The sequence below is a fragment of the Malaclemys terrapin genome, chromosome 2 (genome assembly GCF_027887155.1).
Source record: "Malaclemys terrapin pileata isolate rMalTer1 chromosome 2, rMalTer1.hap1, whole genome shotgun sequence".
NCBI lineage: Eukaryota > Metazoa > Chordata > Testudines > Emydidae > Malaclemys > Malaclemys terrapin.
In genome coordinates, this window is record NC_071506.1 from 146,198,524 (window position 1) to 146,225,223 (window position 26,700).

The following is a 26,700-nucleotide window of genomic DNA, read 5'->3' on the forward strand; positions in this document are numbered from 1 at the left end:
AGCTACACAGAGCTCTTCTTCAGGTCTGGGGGCTTCTCTTCACATTGTGTTAAAATAGCGCTGCTGCACTGGTGCAGCTGCGCTGCTGGAGGACTTATCTGAAGATGCTCTTATGCTGATGGAGGAGCTTCTCCTGTTGGTGTAGTTAATCCAGATCCCCAAGAGGCAGTAGCTGTGTCAACAGGAGAAGCTGGACTTCTGGACTTCAGAAAAGCAGACTATGATTCCCTCAGGGAACTGATGGGCAGGATCCCCTGGGAGAATAACATGAGGGTGAAAGGAGTCCAGGAGAGCTGGCTGTATTTTAAAGAATCCTTATTGAGGTTGCAGGAACAAACCATCCTGATGTGTAGAAAGAATAGTAAATATGTCAGGCGACCAGCTTGGCTTAACAGTGAAATCCTTGCTGATCTTAAACGCAGAAAAGAAGCTTACAAGAAGTGGAAGATTGGACAAATGTCCAGGGAGGAGTATAAAAATACTGCTCAGGCATGCAGGAGTGAAATCAGGAAGGCCAAATCACACTTGGAGTTGCAGCTAGCAAGAGATGTTAAGAGTAAAAAGAAGAGTTTCTTCAGGTATGTTAGCAACAAGAAGAAAGTCAAGGAAAGTGTGGGCCCCTTACCGAATGAGGGACGGAACCTAGTGACAGAGGATGTGGAAAAAGCTAATGTACTCAATGCTTTTTTTGCCTTTGTCTTCACAAACAAGGTCAGCTTCCAGACTGCTGCACTGGGCAACACTGCGTGGGGAGAAGGTTATCAGCCCTCTGTGGAGAAAGAAGTGGTTTGGGACTATTTAGAAAAGCTGGATGAGCACAAATCCATGGGGCCGGATGCGCTGCATCCGAGGGTGCTAAAGGAGTTGGCGGATGTGATTGCAGAGCCATTGGCCATTATCTTTGAAAACTCATGGTGATCGGGGGAGGTCCCGGATGACTGGAAAAAGGCTAGTAGTGCCCATCTTTAAAAAAGGGAAGGAGGAGGATCCAGGGAACTACAGGCCAGTCAGCCTCACCTAAGTCCCTGCAAAAGTCATGGAGCGGGTCCTCAAGTAACCAGTTCTGAAGCACTTAGAGGAGAGGCAAGTGATCAGGAACAGTCAGCATGAATTCACCATTCATGCCTGACTAACCTAATTGCCTTCTATGAGGAGATAACTGGGTGTGTGGATGAGGGGGAAGCAGTGGATGTGTTATTCCTTGACTTTAGCAAAGCTTTTGATACAGTCTTCCACAGTTTTCTTGCCAGCAAGTTAAAGAAGTATGCGCTGGATGAATGGACTATAAGGTGAATAGAAAGCTGGCTAGATCGTCGGGCTCAACGGATAGTGATCAATGGCTCCATGTCTAGTTGGCAGCCGCTATCAAGCGGAGTGCCCCAATGGTCTGTCCTGGGGCCAGTTTTGTTCAATATCTTCATTAATGATCTGGAGGATGGTGTGGACTGCACTCTCAGCAGGTTTGCAGATGACACTAAACTGGGAGGAATGGTAGATACACTGGAGGGAAGATAGGATACAGAGGGACCGAGACAAATTAGAGGATTGGGCCAAAAAGAAACCTGATGAAGTTCGACAAGGACAAATGCAGAGTCCTGCACTTAGGACGGAAGAATCCCATGCACTGCTACAGACTAGGGACCGAATGGCTAGGCAGCAGTGCTTCAGAAAAGGACCTAGGGGTTACAGTGGATGAGAAGCTGGATATGAGTCGACAGTGTGCCCTTGTTGCCAAGAAGGCTAATGGCATTTTGGGCTGTATAAGTAGGGGCATTGCCAGCAGATCGAGGGACGTGATCATTTCCTTCTATTCAACATTGGTGAGGCCTCATCTGGAATACTGTGTCCAGTTTGGGGCCCCACACTACAAGAAGGATGTGGAAAAATTGGAAAGAGTCCAGTGGAGGGCAACAAAAATGATTAGGGGGCTGGAGCACATGACTTATGAGGAGAGGCTGAAGGAACTGAGATTGTTTAGTCTGCAGAAGAGAAGAATGAGGGGGGATTTGATAGCTGCTTTGAACTACCTGAATGGGGATTCCAAAGAAGATGGATCTAGACTGTTCTCAGTGGTAGCAGATGACAGAACAAGAAGTAATGGTCTCAAGTTGCAGTGGGAGAGGTTTAGGTTGGATATTAGGAAAAACTTTTTCACTAGGAGGATGGTGAAGCACTGGAATGGGTTACCTAGGGAGGTGGTGGAATCTCCTTCCTTAGAGGTTTTTAAGGTCAGGCTTGACAAAGCCCTGTCTGGGATGATTTAGTTAGTCCTGCTTTGAGCAGGGGGTTGGACTAGATGACCTCCTGAGGTCCCTTCCAATCCTGATATTCTATGATTCTATGACATAGCATTGTCTACATGGGAGGGTTAAGTCAGTATAATGACGTCGCTCGGAGGTGTGTGGATTTTTCTCACCCCTGTGAGGTGTAAATATACCAATATAAGGCTGTAGTGTAGACCTGGCTTGGGAAACATAGAGTATAACAGCTAAATACAATGTGGAACAGATTGTTTAGCATATGTAGTTTAACATATATTCCAAAGGACCATTCAAGATGAAGTGGCTCATTAACACCCTTCAGTCATAGGACAAAACAAGGGAAGGGGGATCAGTGAGTTGCAGATTGTTACAATAAGCCATAAATAGAGTGTCTTTATTAAAACCATGATATTTAGCATCTAGCAAAGTTATGAATTTAAGCTCTCAGGCTTGTCTTTTGAAGGCATTGTGCAGGTTTTCCTTGAGGATGAGAACTGAGATATCAAATATGGAGTGAAAAGTGCCCACAGATGACATGGTGGTTTTGTCTGTTATCAGTTTTCTGTGAGAGTTCTTTGAGAGCATAGTGATTTTTTGTCCCTGGACTCTGCTGTCCTCCCCACCCCCATGGATCTTTGGTTCCTCACAGCTTTTCCTTAGCCAGATATGAAGGTGTTTTCTTGTAGACCACTCCCAGCCCTTCTCTGTAGCAGCTAGGATGTACTGCAAGCGGTCTCTTTGTCTCACCTTTACAGCAATCGATAGCTACTTCTTCCTGACAGGAGTTGCCCTTCAGCCCTCTGTCTGGGGCTGGAGTTTGTGTCCCAGGCCTCTTGCCTTGGAATAGTCAGCTGCAAGGCTTTTGCCAGCTGTCTTCAGTTGAACACCCTCTCCACTTAGCCTTCCAGGCTGGAGGGTTCAGCAGGCCAGCCTTGTCCTATCAGTGTCTGTCTGCTGAGAGGGAGGAGGCAGCTTTTATGCTGGTCCCTTTCTCCCAATTGATGGGTGAGAGGAGAACCTTTCCCTACCCTGCCCTCTGTGTAAGGCTTCGGAATCTTAAAGGTACAGTGTCAGGATTCCTTCCTCAAGCACTATTCATTCCCAGGACCCTTAGGTCTCTCTATAAAGCTAATGGACCCTTCTGGACCCTTAAAGGGCCATGCCAGATGGTAGGATGGGCTGACAACTAGGCAATACTGCCCTCAATGGCAGAATACCCAATCACAAAAGAATTCCTCTGCTCATGTTCATTTGCCACTTTCCACAGAATTAGGATTGAATTACTCACTGGGAGACATTTCAGAACAAGCCTCAGAGGACATGATCCTGCTAATATTTATGTGTGTGATCCACCTAGAAGTTAAGAGACCATTCATGTGTTAAAGTTAAGGGCACGTCTATTAGTAAAACTTATGTTGGAGCTAGAAAAAAAATGAATTTTGGAGTTATTTCCCAAGAAAAAGGAGACCTATTTGGGAGAAAACATTCTAATTTTTCAAACAAATGTAGTTAGAAGGGTTAACTAACATAATGTTTAACACAACTTAGTACTCAATGTAGTCCTGGACATGTCATGTTTAATGTTGTGTGAGCTGGTCATGATTAACGACAGTTAGCTGCAAAGATGTTAAACAAATTGCCATGTCCACACAGCTTTAATTTCATGTTGGGTCACATGAGCTAACATGACTATTTTCCACTCGAAACAGAGCCTCAGAATTTGCAAGATCACAGCCTAAATTGTGTTTGATGTTTTTCCACACAGGTTTTATTGTGTGCAAAAATGTTCACTTATGCATTCAAACAAGGTAGTTTCCCAACTCATGCTCAAAAATTGAATGATGTTTCTGCATCCAAAATTGCATGAGAAATTTGAGTGCCAGACTGAGGCCTTTCTGCTGGAATTTGGCCCGTAAGCTCTTGTCTTGTGATGAACTGGTCTGGCTGACCTCTCTTAATTTTCTTCAGTGGACATGTGTCATAACTATAAAGGGAAGGGTAACAACCCTCCTGTGTACAATACTATAAAATCCCTCCTGGCCAGTGACAACAAAATCCTTTTACCTGTAAAGGGTTAAGAAGCTCAGGTAACCTGGCTGACACCAGACCCAAAGGACCAATAAGGGGACAAGATACTTTTAAATCTTGAGCGGGGAAAGCATTTGTTTGTGCTCTTTGTTTTGGGGGTTGTTTGCTCTTGGGACTAAGAGGGACCGGACATCAATCCATGCTCTCCAAATCTTTCTGAACAAGTTTCTTATATTTTAAACTTGTAAGTAACAGCTAGGCAAGGCATGTTAGTTTATCTTTGTTTTCTCAAATTGTAAATGTTCCTTTTGCTAGAGGGTTTATCTCTGTCAAGGCTACTTCCCCACTCTGAACTTTAGGGTACAGAGTGGAGTTTTGGGCTTCCCATCTAGGATGTACCTTTCTATTTCCTCAGGAACACCCTCTAAAAACTGCTCCATTTGCATTAGGAAGGACAACTCTTCCGTAGATTTAACATTTGCTCCTGATATCCAGGCATCCCAATTTTTCCCAATGTGGTTGGCATGTCGGATAAATGACACGTCTGGTTTCCACCTTAGGGCTCTGAACCGCCAACAGGCATGCTCAGGTGTTAGACCCATTCTGATTCTGGCCTTGTTTTTAAAAAGTTCATAAATGTTCATGTGTTCCTTAGGCATTTCAGCTGCCATCTCTGCTAAGGGTCCACTGAGCTGTGGACTCAGCTCTATCATGTACTGGTCTGTAGTGATGCTGTGGCAGACCCTTTCAAAATTTTCTAAGAAGGCCTCAGTATCATCGCCTGCCTTATAGGTAGGGAATTTTCTGGGATGGGAAGTGGTACCTGGAGAGGGGTTGCTAGGATTGGCTGGTATATCTGGCCTAGCCCGTGCTAATTCCAGTTCATGCTTCCTCTCTTTTTCTCTCTCCTCCATCTCTTTTTCTTTCAGCTCCATCTCTTTTTCGTTTTGCTCCATAGCTCTCTTGTGGGCCTACTCTTGGGCTTTCTCTTCTCTTTCTCTCTCCTCCATCTCTTTTTCTTTTTGGTCCATAGCTCTCTTGTGGGCCTCCTCTTTGGCTTTCTCTTCTCTTTCAGTAGCTGCTTTCTCGAGTTCTTTTAATTGGAGCAGTCTCTGATGTTTCCTTTCATTTTCTTCTGTTTCTAGTCTGGCAAGTTCTAGTTTGTTAGCTACTTCACTGGTACTCATTTTCCTGATTTCTTGTGCTGGGTCACACCACCTCTGCAGTTCACTGAAACTGGGATGCTATCCCCGAGAGGTAGAAAGAAAAACAAACAAACAATTCAGCTTGTAAATTCCTTTTGCCAGCTGTTTGCTCAATGCTTGAACCATTCTTTTAACAAAGACCCTTGTTAAAAAACTTAACACCTCTGCCTTCAGGCAAGGAGAGATCAGATATGCATCTACCTTTAGCTCTGCATTCCAAGCAGCTAGAAAGGAGAAAAAAAAACCTTACTGGCTTTTGGTTTAAAATGATCCCACCGCTACCACCATGTCAAGGCTACTTCTCCACTCTGAACTTTAGGGTACAGATGTGGGGGCCTGCATGAAAACTTCAAAGCTTAACTACCAGCTTAGGTCTGTTCCGCTGCCACCACTCCCAATGTGCTAATTCCCTTCCCTGGGTAGCCTTGAGAGACTCTTCACCAATTCCCTGGTGAATACAGATCCAACCCCCTTGGATCTAAAAACAAGGAAAAATCAATCAGGTTCTTAAAAAGAAGGCTTTTAATTAAAGAAAAAGGTAAAAATTATCTCTGTAAAATCAGGATGCGAAATAACTTTACAGGGTAATCAAACTTAAAGAGCCCAGAGGACCCCACTCTAGCCTTAGGTTCAAAATTACAGCAAACAGAGGTAAACACCCTAGTAAAAGCTACATTTACAAGTTGAGAAAACAACGATAAAACTAACACAACTTGCCTGGCTGTTTACTTACAAGTTTGAAATATGAGAGACTTGTTCAGAAAGATTTGGAGAGCCTGGATTGATGTCTGGTCCCTCTTAGTCCCAAGAGCGAACAACCACCAAAACAAAGAGCACAAACAAAAGCCTTCCCCCCCAACAAAGATTTGGAAGTATCTTGTCCCCTTATTGGTCCTTTGGGTCAGGTGTCAGCCAGGTTACCTGAGCTTCATAACCCTTTACAGGTAAAAGGATGTTGTTGTCTCTGGCCAAGAGGGATTTTATAGTATTGTACACAGGAGGGTTATTACCCTTCCCTTTATAGTTATGACAACATGAGGTAAACTTAAGGTGGTGCAAACTGTTGTATTCCTTCTGATGTAAAATTCAGCATGAACACTGCTAACTAAGGATCTTGTATATCATGGAACCCTTATACTGCAAATCTTTTTCATAAAACTTTGATCTTCTTCAAAGGCACTGTTCACATTATTTCCAGCTCAATAATTTTGTTGCTAAAATCATCCATTTGTATAAACCAGACATATTCTGAAAGAATGAAGATACTGTATGTCTTGATTTTGCCACACAGAAAATATTGACAGACGTGTCACTTACTCCCGGTGGCAATATATACCTTCCAAATTCACTCAATCATCATATTTATTTTTGTATAGGAGTTGAACAACATCTGCTTTAAAAAAAAAATCAAGCTCCACAATAAATGTAAAAGAAAGAAAAAAAATCAAACACTGAAGCAGTTACATAAATAGTAGATTGACAAATACAGTAAAATTAATTAAAATAAAGAAAAAATCAAATAATTAATGAATGAAGATAGTCTTTTAAAGTAGTATTGTCTAATATGTTTATTAACCAATTGCTAATTAGTGAATATGTCAGACAGTATTATTTCAAATAATTACTCTTTCATTTATTAAAATTATTTATTATGTTTTTTTCTATATCTGTAAATTATTTTTATTCTTTATGTTAACCTCTGCTACTTCTGTGATGGTATCAATGGGTTTATTCCTCAAAAAAACATAAATTATATTATTAAAGTAAATTAATAACCCATGAGATATGAAATATCAGTAATAGCATTACAAAGATGCTAAGAAAAGACACATACAAAGATGTTTAATTTTTTTAAGTTGCTAAATAAAGAATTTCTCTTGTTTTCAGTAGTAAATTATTTTAGCACAAAAAGAAGCAGAAGATTTGTTAATAATTACATGGCACATGCACATGGAGTTAGACATCATCTGCCAGCTGTTACCCATGTGGCCATACAAGGGCCTAAAGAAACGACCACTCTCCCCAAACGAAATTCAAAGGCGAGTACTTAGTAGCAGCATTTGAGGGCAAGTCTCTGACCTGGCCCTGGGGTTCTGGTCTTACACTGAGGATCTTATCCTCTGTCCCAGTCTCTCTCCACTTATGCATTTAAACAAGGTAGTTTCCCAAGCCATGCTCAAAAATTGATTGATGTTTCTGCACCCAAAATTGCATGAGAAATTTGGAGGCCAGACTGAGGCCTTTCTGAGAAGCTATGAGAAACCTTCTTAAATGGCCTGCTGGCTCTTGAATGGTCAGTGTCTTCTCCTAGTGTTCTAGGCCTCTGGAAGACTAAGGGCTGGTCTACACTGGTGTGGGGGGGAATTGATCCAAGATACGCAACTTCAGCTACGCGAATAGCGTAGCTGAAGTTGCGTATCTTGGATCAAATTACCTGGGGTCCAGACAGCACAGGATTGACGGCCGTGGCTCCCCCGTCGACTGCGCTACCGCCGCTCGCTCTGGTGGAGTTCCGGAGTCGATGGTGAGCGGGTTCGGGGATCGATATATCGCGTCTTAACGAGATGCGATATATCGATCCCGGATAAATCGATTGCTACCCGCCGATACGGCAGGTAGTGAAGACGTACCCTAAGTCTGAGTAAGTTTTCCTTGAGTAGGGTGCTAGAGGGCTGACAAGGCCTGATAGACCCCATCACAGTAGACTATACAGTAAATGTTCTTGTGTAGAATATTTACAAATACTTAACCATATATTGTCTTACATCTCTTTACTATGATGTATGTGACACTTGACCCCATGTTTGAGGCAGTAGTTTTCCAGGTACATGGATTGAGGGTATAAAATAATGGATGGTGGCACCATGAGATCATCTCTCTCCTCACCCACCTACTCTGAAAGCAACAAGAACACTGGAAAGACAAAGACTTTGAACTGGGGAGATTGGTCCCAACCTGTGTATTAAGAACTGTAATCTGGTTGCAACATGCAGTGGGGTGAGAAAAGCTGTTTGATTCAAATCTTACTGAGTCTGATAAAGATTAGGCTTTAGAATGTGTGTTTTCTTTTTATTTCTTAGGTAGCTATTTCTGACCTTTTTGCCTACCACTTACAATCACTTAAAATCTATCTTTCTGTAGTTTATAAACTTATTTTAATGTTTTATCTGTACCAGTGAGTTTGTCTATAGTGTTTAGGAAATCTGCTCAGATTACAAAGGCTGGAACATGTCCACTATCTTTTGACAAAGTGATGAACTAATTAATGAGCTTGCATTGTTCAAGAGGGTCTTGAGCAATGTAAGACGGTATATTTCTGGGGTGTAAGTCTGGGTCTAAGGAGATTTCCTGGTGTTTCCCTGTGTATGATTAATGAATGTCTTAGAGAGCATTCATGCAACTTAGCTCTGTGTGTCTCTACATGTCATTCACTGAGTGATCACAGCACCTGGAGGGCATTGCTGTTTGTCAACTGAAACCTGAAAGCTCCTGGGTGCAACTATTATTTTTATGCTGTTTTATTAAATACAAAACAAAAACACATGAGCTTTAAACTGGTGATTTTTATCTGGGATTGTAAAGGTTTGGGTTCTTGAAAGCTGTTGCTATTGATTTCTTGACAGTAAGTACAATGTTTATTTTCTATTCCAATAATACTTATTTTACTAGAGAAGTAATAATACCTTACAATAGTCTTATAAGGTTTCCTCATTTTAGTGTTTCCCTATGGAACCAATTCCCTATCATAAAGAAGTATTTGCTAAAATCTATTTGAAATGAGATTTTGCTTATAAAAGCAAAACTTGCAATTTAATTGATTTCTGAAGTAGTAGACTGTATACTGAAAGGAAGAACTATGAGTTTTCTAGTTGTTTTCATGACTTTTTATTGTGTGAATTTTCAATTATATTGGCCATCTCACTACTACATCCCTGAAGCAATGTTGAGTCCATTCCATATTTCAATGAACAACCCCTGTCTTTAAAGGAAGAGAAAATGCATCTCCAAAGTACTTGTTCAGCGTGTTGCAACTCATTGATATAATAAAAGCAGGAAGAGTAAGAAAGAAGAGGTAAAGGTAAAGGAAGGGAAAGAAATGAAAATAGAGTGAGGGAGGAAAGGAAAGAAGAATGGAAGAAGGAAAGGCAGGAGAATAAGGAGACAGGATAAATAAAAATAGAAGTGTCATTGAGGAGGACATAGAAAAAAGGGGAAGGTGACAGTTGGGAAAGAGGACAAGAGGGTGAGAGAAAGGAAGCAATGAAGAAGAAAGAGAATGGAAACACTGAAATGGGGGAAGGGATAGAAAGAGGGGAAGGAGATAGGTAAAGGAGGAAGTAAAAGGCAATGACAATGAAAAACAAGTTTGGGTCACTGGGGTTCTACAACAACTCAGCAATGTCCTTTGCCCTTACTCTATGTCCTTTGCTCTGCATAAGGGGAATCTTCAAGGGGCACTTAAAGATGGATTTAAGACTGCTTTGTGCTGCTGGAGTAGTGTGAAACTGGCTGAAAATCTGGCCAAGAACTCTATTTGGTAAATAAATGGTTGCATATAGAGTTTACTGTATGGCCATTGAGACAACAAATTGACTGATTAGGATAAAAATATTAAACTGCCTTAGTCAGTAAGCATCATTCAATCTGCAGGAAAAAATGACATCAGACAATAAAATATTTTGATAATTTTCAAGAAGACAGAGTTTTGTTACAATCGATATTTCTTAATTTCTGAGTGCCTTATTTTGTTGCATAAACATTCATAACTCTGTAGTGCTTTCTATGGAATCATCCTTTCATAACACTTCTATTGTATAACATGTATTTGACATGATTTGATTAATGTACACAGTGTGGTTGAAATTCAGGCCCCACTGAAGTCACTGCAAAACTCCCAAGCAGAGACAGATACATCCTGGAGGTGAATGCCTGGCTGCAAAGATGGTGTCGCCAGGAGGGCTTTCACTTCCTTGACCACGGGATGCTATTCCTGGAAGAAGGACTTCTAAGCAGAGATGGGGTCCACCTATCGAGCAAGGGGAAGAGCATATTTGGATACAGACTGGCTAACCTAGTGAGGAGAACTTTAAGGGGGCAGGTGACCAAAGCCCACAGGTAAGTCAAAAACATGGAGACTTGGCAGAAGGGTCAGAATTTGGGGGGGAGCATGGGCTGTTAGAGCAGGGATAAAGGAGAGAAAAGACAGAACTTGGCGTGGGGGATCAAATCAGTATCTTAGATGTCTGAATATGAATGCAAGAAGTATGGGGAATAAGCAGGAAGAACTCAAAATGCTAGTAAATAAACACAACTATGACATAGTTGGCATCACAGAGACTTAGTGGGATGATACACATGACTCGAATATTGGTAAAGGAGGGTACACCTTGCTCAGGATGGACAGGAAGGGAAAAAAGGGAGGGGGTGTTGCCTTATATATTAAAAATGTGAACATTTGAACTGAGGTTGAAATGGAAATAGGAGACAAACTTGTTGAAAATCACTTGGTAAGGATAAAAGTGGTTAAAAACAAGGGTGATTTCAAGGTAGGGGTCTACTACAGACCATCTAACCAGGAAGAAAAGGTGGATGAAGCTTTTTTAAACAACTAACAAAATCATCCAAAGCACAGGACTTGGTGGTGACGGGAGACTTAAATTACTCAGATATCTTTTGGGAAAATAACACTGCAGGGCACAGATTATCCAACAAGTTGTTGGAATGTACTGGAGACAATTTTTTATTTCGGAAGGTGGAGAAAGCTACTAGGGGAGAGGCTGTTCTAGATTAGATTTTGACAAATATGGAGGAGCTGGTTGAGAATTTGAAAGTGGAAGGCAGCTTGGCTGAAAGTGATCATGAAATGATAGAGTTCACGATTCTAAGGAATGGTAGGAGGGAGAACAACAAAATAAAGATAATGGATTTCAAGAAGGCAGACTTTAGCAAACTCAGGGACTTGGTAGGTAAGATCCCATGGGAAGTAAGTCTAAGGGGGAAAACAATTGAAAACAGTTGGCAGTTTTTCAAAGAGACATTATTAAGGGGACCAAAGCAAACTATCCCACTGTGTAGAAAAGATAGGAAGTATGGCAAGAGACCACCCTGCCTTAACCAGGACATCTTCAATAATCTAAAAATAAAAAAGAGTCCCACAAAAAGTGGAAACTAGGTAAAATTACAAAGGACGAATATAAACCACATAACACAAGTATGTAGGGACAAAATTAGAAAGGCCAAGGCACAAAACAAGATTAAACTAGCTAAAGACATAAAGGGTAACAAGAAATATTCTACAAATATATTTGAAGCAAGAGGAAGATTAGGGACAGGGTAGGCCCATTACTCAATAAGGGGGAAAAAATAACAGAAAATGTGAAAATGTCAGAGGTGCTTAATGAATTCTTTGTTTCGGTTTTCCCCAAGAAGGTTGCCAGCAATGTGCCAGCAATGCCCCTCTGCCATGTACATTGGCCAAACCGGACAGTCTCTACGCAAAAGAATTAATGGACACAAATCTGACATCAGGAATCAAAATACTCAAAAACCAGTGGGAGAACACTTTAACCTGTCTGGTCATTCAGTGACAGACCTGCGGGTGGCTATATTACAACAGAAAAACTTCAAAAACAGACTCCAAAGAGAGACTGCAGAGCGAGAATTGATATGCAAACTAGACACAATCAACTCCGGTTTGAATAAGGACTGGGAATGGCTGAGCCATTACAAACGTTGACTCTATCTCCCCTTGTAAGTACTCTCACACTTCTTATCACACTGTCTGTACTCGGCTAGCTTGATTATCACTTCAAAAGTTTTTTTTCTCTTAATTAATTGGCCTCTCAGAGTTGGTAAGACAACTCCCACCTGTTTATGCTCTCTGTATGTGTGTATATATATCTCCTCATTATATGTTCCATTCTATATGCATCCGAAGAAGTGGGCTGTAGTCCACGAAAGCTTATGCTCTAATAAATTTGTTAGTCTCTAAGGTGCCACAAGTACTCCTGTTCTTCTTTTTGCGGATACAGACTAACACGGCTGTTACTCTGAAACTTGTCATTATGCAAGGCACTGCATTTAGCCGTATGGAATGGAAATCCATCAACCTCATGAAAAAACTCGTACAGATACAGACAGACATCATCTTCCTTTCCAAATGCAAGCAGATGGACATCATACCAAAAGGACTAAAGGTAAAAAATCCATTACAATCTACATATCACACAGACTATGCTGAGAGACTGTGTCACACACTCTCAAAGAAACGGCGAAACCACCTGATCAGCATCCTATACAGCAAACAGGGAAAGATTAAGAATGAGCTCTCAGAACTGGATACTCTCATAAGAAACCAACCTTCCACACAAACTTCCTCATGGATAGACTTTACAAAAACTAGACAAGCCATTTACAAGACAAACTTTGCCTCTCCAGAAAGGAAAAAGGACACTAAACTATCTAAACTGCTACATGCCACAAGCAGCCACAACAGTAGTTCCCTTAACCCACCCAGCAATATTGTTAATCTTTCCAGCTATACTCTTAGCCCAGCAGAAGAGTCTGTCCTATCTCGGGGCCTCTCCTTTTGTCCCTCCAGAACCATGAATATGATACAGTTCTGCGGTGACCTAGAATCCTACTTTCGACGTCTCCGACTCAAAGAATATTTCCAACATACCTCTGAACAGCATACTAACCCACAGAATCCTCCCTACCAGCACTACAAAAAAAAGGATTCTGCATGGACTCCTCCGGACGGTCGAAACAACAGACTGGATTTCTACATAGATTGCTTCCGTCGACGTGCAAAGGCTGAAATTGTGGAAAAGCAACATCACTTGCCACATAACCTCAGCCATGCTGAACACAACGCCATCTACAGCCTCAGAAACAACCCTGACATCATAATCAAAAAGGCTGACAAAGGAGGTGCTGTCGTCATCATGAATAAATTGGAATATGACCAAGAGGCTGCTAGACAGCTCTCTAACACCACATTCTACAGGCCATTATCCTCTGATCCCACTGAGGATTACCTAAAGAAACTACACCATCTGCTAAAAAAACTCCCTGACAAAGCACAGGAACAAATCCGTACAGACACATGCCTAGAACCCCGACCAGGGGTATTCTCTTTGCTACCCAAGATCCATAAACCTGGATATCCTGGACGCCCCATCATCTCAGGCATTGGCACCCTAACATCAGGCTTGTCTGGTTATGTAGACTCTGTCCTAAGACCCTACGCTACCAGCACTCCCAGCTATCTTCGAGACACCACTGACTTCCTGAGGAAACTACAATCCATCGGTGATCTTCCAGAAAACACCATCCTGGCCACTATGGACGTAGAAGCCCTCTACACCAATATTCCACACAAAGATGGACTACAAGCTATCAGGAACAGTATCCCTGATAATGTCACAGCTAACCTGGTGGCTGAACTTTGTGATTTTGTCCTCACCCACAACTATTTCACATTTGGGGACAATATATACCTTCAAGTCAGTGGCACTGCTATGGGTACCCGCATGGCCCCACAATATGCCAACATTTCTATGGCTGACTTAGAACAACGCTTCCTTAGCTCTCGTCCCCTAACGCCCCTACTCTACTTGCGCTACATTGATGACATCTTCATCATCTGGACCCATGGAAAAGAAGCCCTTGAGGAATTTCACCATGATTTCAATAATTTCCATCCCACCATCAACCTCAGCCTAGATCAATCCACACAAGCGGTCCATTTCCTGGACACTACTGTGCTAATAAGCGATGGTCACATCAATACCACCCTATACCGGAAACCTACTGACCGCTACAGTTACCTACATACCTCCAGCTTCCATCCAGGACACACCACACGATCCATTGTCTACAGCCAAGCTCTAAGATATAACCGCATTTGCTCCAATCCCTCGGATAGAGACAAGCACCTACAAGATCTCTATCAAGCATTCTTAAAACTACAATACCCACCTGCTGAAGTGAAAAAACAGATTGACAGAGCCAGACGAGTACCCAGAAGTCACCTCCTACAAGACAGGCCCAACAAAGAAAATAACAGAACACCACTAGCTGTCACCTTCAGCCCCCAACTAAAACCTCTCCAGCGCATCATCAGAGATCTACAACCTATCCTGAAAGATGATCCTTTACTCTCACAGATCTTGGGAGACAGACCTGTCCTCGCTTACAGACAACCCCCCAACCTAAAGCAAATACTCACCAGCAACCACACATCACTGAACAAAACCACTAACCCAGGAACCTATCCTTGTAACAAACCCCGATGCCAACTCTGTCCACATATCTATTCAAGTGACATCATCATAGGACCTAATCACATCAGCCATACCATCAGGGGCTCGTTCACCTGCACATCTACCAATGTGATATATGCCATCATGTGCCAGCAATGCCCCTCTGCCATGTACATTGGCCAAACCGGACAGTCTCTACGCAAAAGAATTAATGGACACAAATCTGACATCAGGAATCAAAATACTCAAAAACCAGTGGGAGAACACTTTAACCTGTCTGGTCATTCAGTGACAGACCTGCGGGTGGCTATATTACAACAGAAAAACTTCAAAAACAGACTCCAAAGAGAGACTGCAGAGCTAGAATTGATATGCAAACTAGACACAATCAACTCCGGTTTGAATAAGGACTGGGAATGGCTGAGCCATTACAAACGTTGACTCTATCTCCCCTTGTAAGTACTCTCACACTTCTTATCACACTGTCTGTACTCGGCTAGCTTGATTATCACTTCAAAAGTTTTTTTTTCTCTTAATTAATTGGCCTCTCAGAGTTGGTAAGACAACTCCCACCTGTTTATGCTCTCTGTATGTGTGTATATATATCTCCTCATTATATGTTCCATTCTATATGCATCCGAAGAAGTGGGCTGTAGTCCACGAAAGCTTATGCTCTAATAAATTTGTTAGTCTCTAAGGTGCCACAAGTACTCCTGTTCTTCTTTTTGCGGATACAGACTAACACGGCTGTTACTCTGAAACTTCCCAAGAAGGTTGGTGGTCATTGGACATCTTACATAGTGAATGCCAGTTAAAATGAGGTAGGATCAGAGGCTAAAATAGGAAAAGAAAAACAAGGTCAAAATTACTTATACAAATTAGATGTCTTCAAGTCACCAGGGCCCAATGAAATGCATCCTTGAATACACAAGGAGCTGAGTGAGGAGATATCTGAGCCATTAGCGATTATCTTTGAAAAGTCATGAAAGACGGGAGAGATTCCAGAAGACTGGAAAATTTAGTGCCAATCTATAAAAAGGGAAATAAGGACAACCCGGAGAATTACAGACCAGTCAGCTTAACTTCTGTACCCAGAAAGATAATGGAGCAAATAATTAGGCAAACAATTTGCAAACATCTAGAAGATAATAAGTAACAGTTAGCATGGATTTGTCAAGAATCATAGACTATCAGGGTTGGAAGGGACCTCAAGAGGTCATCTAGTCCAATCCCCTACTCAAAGCAGGACCAATCCCCAGACAGATTTTTGCCCCTGATCCCTAAATAGCCCTCTCAAGGATTGAACTCATAATCCTAGGTTTAGCAGGCCAATGCTCAAACCACTGAGCTATCCCTCCCCTAAATAAATCATGTCAAACCAATCTGATAGCTTTCATTGACAGGGTGTGATGGGGTGTCTGCCCCCACACTGGCCCCGGAGGGCTGTGCCACAAAGCAGAGTCAGAGAGACTGGAACTGCAGTGGGTCTGCAGGCAGAGATGAGGACGGGAGAGCCATCACCACCAGAGGGAACACCTGCTGACCAGAGCTAATTCCCGAAACATGCAGCAGGAGGTGCCAGTGTGGTGAGAGGCCCAGTGACAGAGGGTAACAAGCCTGGGGGGTGGGGGAGAAGTGGTAGACGTGGTATATTTTGACTTTAGTAAAGCTTTTGTTACTGTCTCGCATGACCTTCTCATAAACAAACTAGGGAAATACAACCTAGATGGAACTACTATAAGGTGGGTGCAGAACTGGTTGGAAAACCATTCCCAGAGATTAGTTATCAGTGGTTCACAGTCATGTTGGAAGGGCATAACGAGTGGGGTCCTGCAGGGATCAGGTCTGGGTCTGGTTCTGTTCAATATTTTCATCAACAATTTAGATAATGACAGAGAGAGTACACTTATAAAGTTTGCAGATGATACCAAGCTGGGAGGGGTTACAAGTGCTTTGGAGGATAGGATTAAAATTAATAATGATCTGGATAAATTGGAGAAATTATCTGAAGTAAGTAGGATGAAGTTCAATGTGGACACAGCATTCCATTTAGGAAGGAACAATCAGTTGCACGCATACAAAATGGGAAATGACTGCTTAGGAAGGAGTACTGTGGAAAGGGATCTGGGGGTCATAGTGGACCACAAGCTAAATATGAGTCAACAATGTAACACTGTTGCATAAACAGCGAACATCATTCTGGGATGTATTAGCAGGAGTGTTGTAAGCAAGATACAAGAAGTAATTCTTCCGCTCTGCTCCGCACTGATTAAGCCTCAACTGGAGTATTGTGTCTAGTTTTGGGTGCTAAATTTCAGGAAAGTTGTGGACAAATTGGAGAAAGTCCAGAGAAGAACAACAAAAAAGATTAAAGGTCTAGAAAACATGACCTATGAGGGAAGATTGAAAAAAAAATGGTTTGTTTAGTCTGGAAAAGAGAAGACTGAGACGATACACGATAACAGTTTTCAAGTACTTAAAAGGTTGTTACAAGGAGGAGGGAGAAGAATTGTTCTTCTTAACCTCTGAGAATAGGACAAGAAGTAATGGACTTAAATTGCAGCAGGGGAGGTTTAGGTTGGACATTAGAAAAACTTCCTAACAGGGTGGTTAATCACTGAAATAAATTGTGTAGGAAGGTTGTGGAATCTCGGTCACTGGAGGTTTTTAAGAGCAGGTTAGACAAATACCTGTCAGGAATGGTCTAGATAATACTTATCCCTGCCATGAGTGCAGGGGACTGAACTAGATGACCTCTCAAGCTCCCTTCCAGTCCTATGATTCTGATTTAATGGGGCCAGGATTTCACCCTGTACTTCTACAGTAATTGGTCCACATTATGTCACACAGAAAAAGTACGTCCAGATTAATCCCTGCCGTAATTCAATTGAAGTCAATGGAGCTATGCCATGGATGAATTTTGTCCCATGATTTGACAGCCATTCATAACAAAATGAACATAAAGTCCATTGAGTTGAAATAAGGACATAATGGGACATATTGTTATTATAAAATAGCTTTTTAAGATAAGAACGGCCATACAAAGGTCCATCTAACCCAATATCCTGTCTTCCAATAGTGGCCAACATCAGGTGCCCCAGAGGGAATGAATAGAACTGCTAATCATCAAGTGATCCATCCCCTGCCCCCCATTCCCAGCTTCTGGCAAACAGAGGCTAAATATACCATCCCTGCCCATCCTGGCTAATAGCCATTGATGGACCTATCCTCCATGAACTTATCTAGTTCTTGTTTGAACCCTGTTATAATCTTGTTCTTCACAACATCCTCTTGCAAGGAGTTCCACAGGGTGACTATGCGTCATGTGAAAAAATACTTCCTTTTCTTTGTTTTAAACCTGCTGCCTATTAATTTAATTTGGTGACCCCTAGTCCTTATGTTATGAGAAGGAGTAAATACCACTTACTTATTTACATTCTCCACACCCGTCAAGATTTTATAGACCTCTATCATATCCCCCCTTAGTCATCTCTTTTACAAGCTGAAAAGTCTCAGTCTTATTAATCTCTCCTCATATGGCAGGCATTCCATACCCTAATCATTTTTGTTGCCCTTTTCTGAACCTTTTCCAATTCCAATATATCTTTTTTGAGATGGGGCAACCACATCTGGATGCAATACTCAAGATGTGGATATACCATGGATTTATATAGAGGCAATATGATATTTTCTGTCTTATTAGCTATTCTTTTCCGAATGATTCCCAACATTCTGTTAACTTTTTTGACCGCCACTGCACATTGAGTGGATGTTTTCAGAGTCCAATCCACAATGACTCCAAGATCTTTCTTGAGTGGTGTCAAGGCTGCTTCCCCACTCTGAACTTTAGGGTACAGATGTGGGGGCCTGCATGAAAACTTCTAATCTTAACTACCAACTTAGATCTGGTCCACTGCCACCACTCCCAATGTGCTAATTCCCTTCCCTGGGTAGCCTTGAGAGACTCTTCACCAATTCCCTGGTGAATACAGATCCAAACCCCTTGGATCTTAAAACAAGGAGAAATTAACCATCCCCCCTCCTTCCTCCCACCAACTCCTGGTGGATCAAGATCTAAAAAACAGGGAAAATCAATCAGGTTCTTAAAAAGAAGGCTTTTAATTAAAGAAATTAAAGAAAAAGGTAAAAATCATCTCTGTAAAATCAGGATGGAAAATAACTTTACAGGGTAATCAAACTTAAAAAGCCCAGAGGACCCCACTCTAGCCTTAGGTTCAAAGTTACAGCAAACAGAGGTAAACACCCTAGTAAAAGGTACATTTACAAGTTGAGAAAACAAAGATAAAACTAACATGTCTTGCCTGGTTGTTTACTTACAAGTTTGAAATATGAGAGCCTTGTTCAGAAAGATTTGGAGAGCCTGGATTGATGTCTGTTCCCTCTCAGTCCCAAGAGCGAACTCCCCCAAAACAAAGAGCACAAACAAAATCCTTCCCCCACCCCCACCAAGATTTGAAAGTATCTTGTCCCCTTATTGGTCCTTTGGGTCAGGTGTCAGCCAGGTTACCTGAGCTTTTTAACCCTTTACAGGTAAAAGGATTTTGGAGTCTCTGGCCAGAAGGGTTTTTATAGTATTGTACACAGGAGGGCTTTTACCCTTCCCTTTATAGTTATGACAAGTGGTAACAGATAATTTACACCCCATCATTTTGTATGTATAGTTGGGATTATGTTTTCCAATGTGCATTACTTTGCTTTTATCAACATTGAATTTCATCTGCCATTTTGTTGCTCAGTCACCCAGTTTTGTGAGATCCTTTTGTAGCTCTTCACAGCCTGCTTGGGACTTAACTATCTTAGGTAGTTTTGTAGCTGTAAATTACTTGACCTCATGTTTAATGGCAAAATGGTATGAGAGATGAGTAAGAAAAAAATAGTTACTGATTATTCCTCTTTGAATAAGTTATTAGTCTATAATTTGTACGCCATATTGAAGAGAGGCAACAGTAAGATTAATGAACCAAGGAATCACTCAGATTCACAACCTCCTAACCTCCAAGTCAAAAATATCTCACCTAGTCCTTAAATTACAGGTAGCATGTCTTCTCAGAGTGATCATCAGGTGAGAAACTGAGCATGTTACTGAAATTAATGATTACGGATTTCTGTAAGTAAGAGCGAGTGTGTGACATATAAGAGATAGGACTGAAACTGATTTTCTTAATGAGTGGAATGTTAATAACTCATTATAGAAACAATGCAAGAGGGACTGTGTTACTGTATTACCATTGTGCATAGCTGCTGAGGTGAATAAATTGGAGCTGACAGCAGACAATGGTAACAGAGAATAGCAATTAATGTTATGGAGTGAAATGAAGACTTGAATCCATTAGTGAAAAACAGCAACAGGAGAGCTCCTTTTATTTAGAAGGTTCATCTTTGCCCATTATCATAACTATTCATAGATGGAAACCCCTCCATCACTCCTCATTTATTTTAAGAGTCCAGTAAGACACGCTTACGAACATCCTGAGTGTACAATGACTTGTAGATAAAAATATCTAAGCCAAATGGTTGTATATGTTACTTTATTTCATATACAGTACTAGGAATAAATCATGTTCCTGGAAATCAGCATACCTATAGATGGTATGTTGATGAGTAATTTAATCAACCTTAGTATCTGTGAATCACATTTATTATACATCAGTTCAGCATTAATATTTTTTGGGGGGGTTACTTTTAAATAAGCATTGCAACAATGTTGCTGAATCAGCTATTTCAAAGTTACAGATATCAAAGATATATGTATGACATATCCTATAGTGAAGTCTCCATTAAAAAGTCAACATTTGCCATATTGCCATACAGTTGTATCAGAGACACCCCAAGTTATTCCTATTAGAGCCATCAGGAATTTTCCATCAAAATGTTTTTCAATGGAGAATGCAGTTTCTACAAAATTCTGAAGTTTTCCATAAAATATTACATTTCAGGTTGTGTCATTCTGAATCAAAGAATTTGTTTGGTAGAACCAAACTGCAATAGGATTTGTGGGTTGTAAGTACTTCTGAAAATCAGGCCAGTTGTATATAGGTGCCTAAATATGAAATTAGAAATGTAGCTTTCCACATCCATGTTTGAAAATGTTGACTTACATATACTTTTATAAATACTTATACCTGTAAGCAGCAAGTCATGCTAAGTATCTCCAGCTTGGGTAACTTCTTCTTAAAACTAATTAAAACATTTATTTTAAAAGGTCAGGACAAAGAGAGTAATCTGATTCATCAAGTTAAATTCCAATCCTGTGAAATTATTGGTATATTGATTTTGCAGCTTGAAATTACTTAGCTAATTCTTTTTTTCTCTTAATAGGGCAGTTGTGATAGTAATACGGCGCTACAAGTATTACCAACATGAACTTAATTCCTATGCTGATTCTTAATATATGGTTCCATAATAGATCATACTGATTTACCTGAGCATCTAAGCTTTTTCCATGACCCACAGCAACTATCAATTTTACGGGGTATTTCATCCATATTGCTTTCCCATCTATCAATTTATAATAGATTTAATAATATTAGGTTTATTTGAGCAAAGCAATTTTCTACCTTAAATTCTATCCCCTTGATACACAGGTGTAAGAATCTATAATACATGTATGAATCTATCATGTGTCTGTTTTCTTTCCATATGGAGTATCATGCATAATAGCAAGCCTCTACAAACTAAAAATACTAGAAAAAGATCAGCATGAGAATTAATAATAAGGTATCCTCTTTAATCTCTCAAAAATGGGGGATATAATTAAAAAAAATAAACGATTGTGGCGTTTGTAATCAATTTCTATGTATTTACCACTGCTAGTACTGTCAAAGAACTCCTATTTTAGTAGCAATTTATTCTAAGGAAAAATGATTTCCCTGAACATTTTATTGCATACAGATTCAACCTGATATAGGTAAAGTAAGAAGTCTTGGCTTCTATGAAGCTGTTTTATTACCTCCCTGATTGTCTAGGGTTCCAGCATGTGATGTTCTCTGTAATAAGAAACCTGCCTATATACAGAACATTTTATTATTCTCATGGTTTATAGGCTCTTTTTTTCAGTTTCCAAAAATGTCAGCATCTTTTGAACATTTTTTAAACCAAATTCTGAAACTGATGGACTTATAAATATGCGTAACTGAGCTATATAATGTCACCAAATATATATTGGCTTTTATTTGATGTTTTAAAAGGAACTAAATGAAAAACCAATGATCCTAGAAGGGCTGGAGATAATGTCTCTAAAGCAAGGTCATATATGGGTTTCTAGGGGAGAGAACCCCGCTAAAATTTTGTGAGCCTTAATAATGAGAAATTGGAGCATAAAAGCTCTCTTAAGGTGATGCTGTCAAGTCAAAAATCGTAGATCTGATTTACCATTTCATCACTCCAGCTTTCCACCAGTGTAGCTCCATTGCAATCAGTAGACAAAACTTGTTTTGACAGTGTCCCACTTAATTAGAATCATTTACAATTTTGTTGATTTCCTCCCCCCAATGCAAAAGAAATCAAGTGATTTTTCCATCCATCTCCAGGAGTGAAACCCTGGCTCCACTGAAATCATGGGAGTTTTGCCATTTACTTCAATAGGCCCAGGATTTCACCCCAGATGCTTAAAGTATATTGGCCTCCCCTCTATCCAATTGCCCCTTCCTCTACCATACAGTCTTTTAGACTTTTTACAAGTCATTTCCATGAAACTTGACTTTCCAGTGCTACCAGAGGTACTTGATACATATTACTGTTCTGTTTTGGAATCTGAAAGGGATAATATCAGACACATAGAAAGAATAGTTTTATTGTTTGCCTCTTCTTCACTTCTTTTTACCCTTTGAATCAGATAATTACCTATTAATATTTACACAGAAAATTATGTTCTAAGAACATTAAGATTGCAAAGTCAGTCACTCTTAAATTAGGAAATGCCAGAATTGAGGTTGCCTGTGCAATCTTAACTCAGCTCCCTTCATAGAATATCAAGGTTGGAAGGTCATCTAGTCCAACCCCCTACTCAAAGCAGGACCAATCCCCAGACAGATTTTTGCACCCACTCTCTAAATGGCCCCCTCAAGGATTGAACTCATAACCCTGGCTTTAGTAGGCCAATGCTTAAACGACTGAGCTACATCTTTAATAAAGTAATAACATACTATTTTTTCTACAGGGCCCGTGCCTTATTCAACGCACAAGCTGGACCTCATTGGGGGATGAATCAGGTTTGTCTAATAAAGGAGGCTGCAAGACACCGACTAAGTTTTTTGCAGAAGTTGGAAGGTGTGTAGTGAATGAGCCCAGGGGATTCAGGAAGAGTACAGACAGTCTCATGATTAAGACAGTTGAATGCTGCCTTGAAGAATTGGATTCTATCCCTGTTTCTGTCACAGAGTTACTATATGATGCTGGGCAAGTCGCTAAACTCAAATTTTCAACAGGTGGTCACTAATTGTGTGTTCCTCATTTTCTGGGTGGCTGACTTGATACCCTGGGGTCTGATTTGTAGAAGTGCTGAGCACTCTCAGCTGCAACTGAAGTCAATGGGAGTTGTGCTTTCAATGCATAAAGTGCTACTTAATGCTAAGTACTCTGAAAAATCAGATCTTAGGTGTCTCAAATTGGGCTTCCATACTTAGTGGAAATGTTGTACCTTAATATCTGTGCCTCAGCTCCCCTTATCAACTAACAGGTGCTGTGAAGATAAATTGGTATTTGTGAAGCACTCAGATACTATAGTGCTGAGTGCCATAGAAAAGCCCCTGAGGAAGGGTTTGAATAGTGTGCCGTAAATAAAGCTTATAGCCACACATTGCTTAGGGAGGTTGTGGAATCTCCATCATTGGAGATTTTAAAGAGCAGGTTAGACAAACACCCGTAAGGGATGGTCTTGACAGAGCCATCCCTTGGGTAGGGTGAATTGGGGCAACCGTTCTGGGCCCCGTGCTTTAGGGGGCTCCACGCTTCAACATCACGATGTCAGATGGGATGAGGACAGCAGACGTCTGCCTTGAGCAGAGCAGGCAGAGGCATCCAGCCAGCAGGAGGCAGTGTGGTGTGTCTGTCCCCGCCTTCCCCCAGTGGTTCATACCATTTGGCATAGCTGTGTGGGGGGGAATTGGCAGGCTTGGTTCAGGGGTTTCTGGCTGCTGCGCAGACAGATGGGCTCCCCCGTTGTACCCATGCACAGATTGTGTGGCCCCCGCCTCCTCCCTGGGCTCTTGGGCCCCTGCCAAGCCTGGGGCAGCGCAGGCAGGAGGGTGCTGCCCTCTCATTATTCGAATGCGGAGGCTGGGGAGTCTGAGGGTCCCAGCCCAGGCTGGGCAGGAGGCAGCATCGGCACCCAGCAGATGGGCACCCCCGACCACCAGTGGGGGTGCCTTGCTCCAGGTAAGCCTCCTCAGCCCACGCCGCGCCTCATTTTCTTATAATTTCCTATCCTCTGAATTATCTGAAGATAAAGTGAGTTATGCTGGTGCAGGAGAACTGAGATGAGAAGGGATTTGGAGAGAATGGAAGAAGGAGAGAGCGAGTAGACAGAAGCTAAAGGCCAAAAAAAAAATCAGTATCATAAAATTATCCTCTGGTGCAAGAGGAAAAAAATAGTTGGTCTTCAAAAACAAGAAATAAAAGACACAACTTTAATTTCAGAACTGTGTATGACAATGACCTTAAAGAAGACATAAAAGTGAAGACAAATATATACCATATGGTAGTATTGTCACTAACTTCACACAGTGCTGCTTAGTAGAGTTATTCCCATAAAATCCTATGCTCAGTTGTGTTCTGTGGTTGGTAAAGTGAAAATAAATGGAAGGAGAATTACCTATGTATTTCTCCAAATATAAAAAAAAAAACCCACACAGATACAATAAAGAAGAAGAGATCCTCCCACTACAAAACATTTGGAAATATAAACATTTCATTTGATGGTTTATAGTGTTTGAGGCATTGTCAAAGACTCCATTCAGCTTTACCACAAAAAGATTTCAGGAAATTTTTTACGTCTTACAAAGACTGAAACTGCATACCCTTCATAACCACACCACTCATTGACATCAGTGAGAGTTTGGGATATTTAAGGACTGCAGGCCTATAGCTTATTAGGATTTCTTTACTTAGAGTCTGATACAAAGTCCACTAACTTCAGTGGGTTGTGGATTAGATCTTAGGGACCAAATTCTGAGAGGCACCAAGTATGCAGTGTGATGGTATCCCCAGTGTACAGCCTGGAACTGTGGTACTGCTGTGCCCCCTTAACTCTCCAGCCTGGACTGCCTCTCACAATGTGTTGCCAGTGACAAGCTGCAAACTCCTCCAGGCACTGTTTTCACTCAGCCACCAGAATGCAGAGACACACCCAGCTAAATTGCACAAATGCTCTCTGAGCCACTCATAAATCACACCAGCAAATCTCCCAAGCCCCCAGCCTTGCACCCCAGGAATATACCATTTTTCACTGTTCCAGACCATTTTTTGTACAATGAAAGTTTATTAATTAGTTCACCACTTCGTCAAAGGAATATGGACTTGCACCAACCTTTGTAACCTGAACATATTTCCCAAGCACTTTAGACAAACTCACTGGTAAGGATAAAACATAAAAATAAGGTTATTGACAACAGATTTTAAGTGATTATAAGTAATAGGCATAAAAGGTCAATATGTAGTTACCAAAGAAAATTAAAAAATAACCACACAGTCTAAATACTAAACCTTATTAGACTAAGCAGTATTTGGATCAAAGTTTTTCTCACCCCACTGGATGTCACAGGTAGATTAGAGTCTTTAATACATAGGCTTTCCCTTTAAGCCTGGGCTTCTCAGTTCAAGTCTTTGTCTTCCCAGTATTCTTGTCGCCTTCAGCATAGGTAATGGAGGAGAAAGTTGCCCTCATGATGCTGTTCACTGTCCCTTATTTTATACTCTTATTCCATGTCCCTAGAAAGAAATTAGCCCAGGCATGGCTGGTTGGCCTTGCTGATTCACAGGGTTGAGCAATCTCACTGGAGTGGTCCTGTGCAACTGTCATTGAATTGTAAATCTACTATTTACTATTTCCCTGCTGGTCAGTGGCTGGTGATGATTGTTCAATGCCCACCTGGGTGTTGGTTATCTCCTTTGTTGTTGTCACTGGAGAACTAGCATTGGGCAACTCCCAAACTCATCACATATATCAATAATGACCATACATCAAAATCTCATAAATTCATACACACTAACGATATACATATTTTGACAGAACAATGGATTTCAGCAGATCATGACCTTTCCTATGATATCTTACATGGCATGCTTTGTATGAAATATCACAAATATATATGAATGATGAATATGAGGGCATAGGGCACTACTTTAAGGTACAGTGTGTCTTGCCTCCCCGTCCCTTTGTTTACTGCAAGAATGTTAGTCACTGACTAACTTGAAGGCAGTATGTGGTAGGATCCTTTTGAGTTTTAACAATATAATTCCCAACTGTTACTAAACCTTGTAGTGTTACCCATATGTGCCCTTGCAAAGTTTTATGCATCTTTTAACACTCTGTGGACTAGTCTAGCATGTCCAGAGGCTTTTCCCAAAAATTGTGCATAATGTATCTTATCACAAGGTTTAACATCAGTATCAAAACCCTTATCACAATGTTTAACATTAATACCACTTTTTTTTTTATTACAGCTGGATGTTTACAAGTATCTTGATCATACCATGCCTTCTGCTCAGACAGTCTGGTTTTGAGGCTGGTTTGTTCATTACCCAGTGTGTCACTTAAACTCCTTCTTGAACCTTTGCATATACTCATTTATTGACTTTCCTTTCCCTCCAACCTGGGTTCTTAATCTAATCATGTTTCTGGGATTTTGGTACCTCAGGGTCTGGTGAGATAAGGCTTCAAGGGGAAATCCTGCATATTGGTTAGCCCTTTGTGGGGCTATC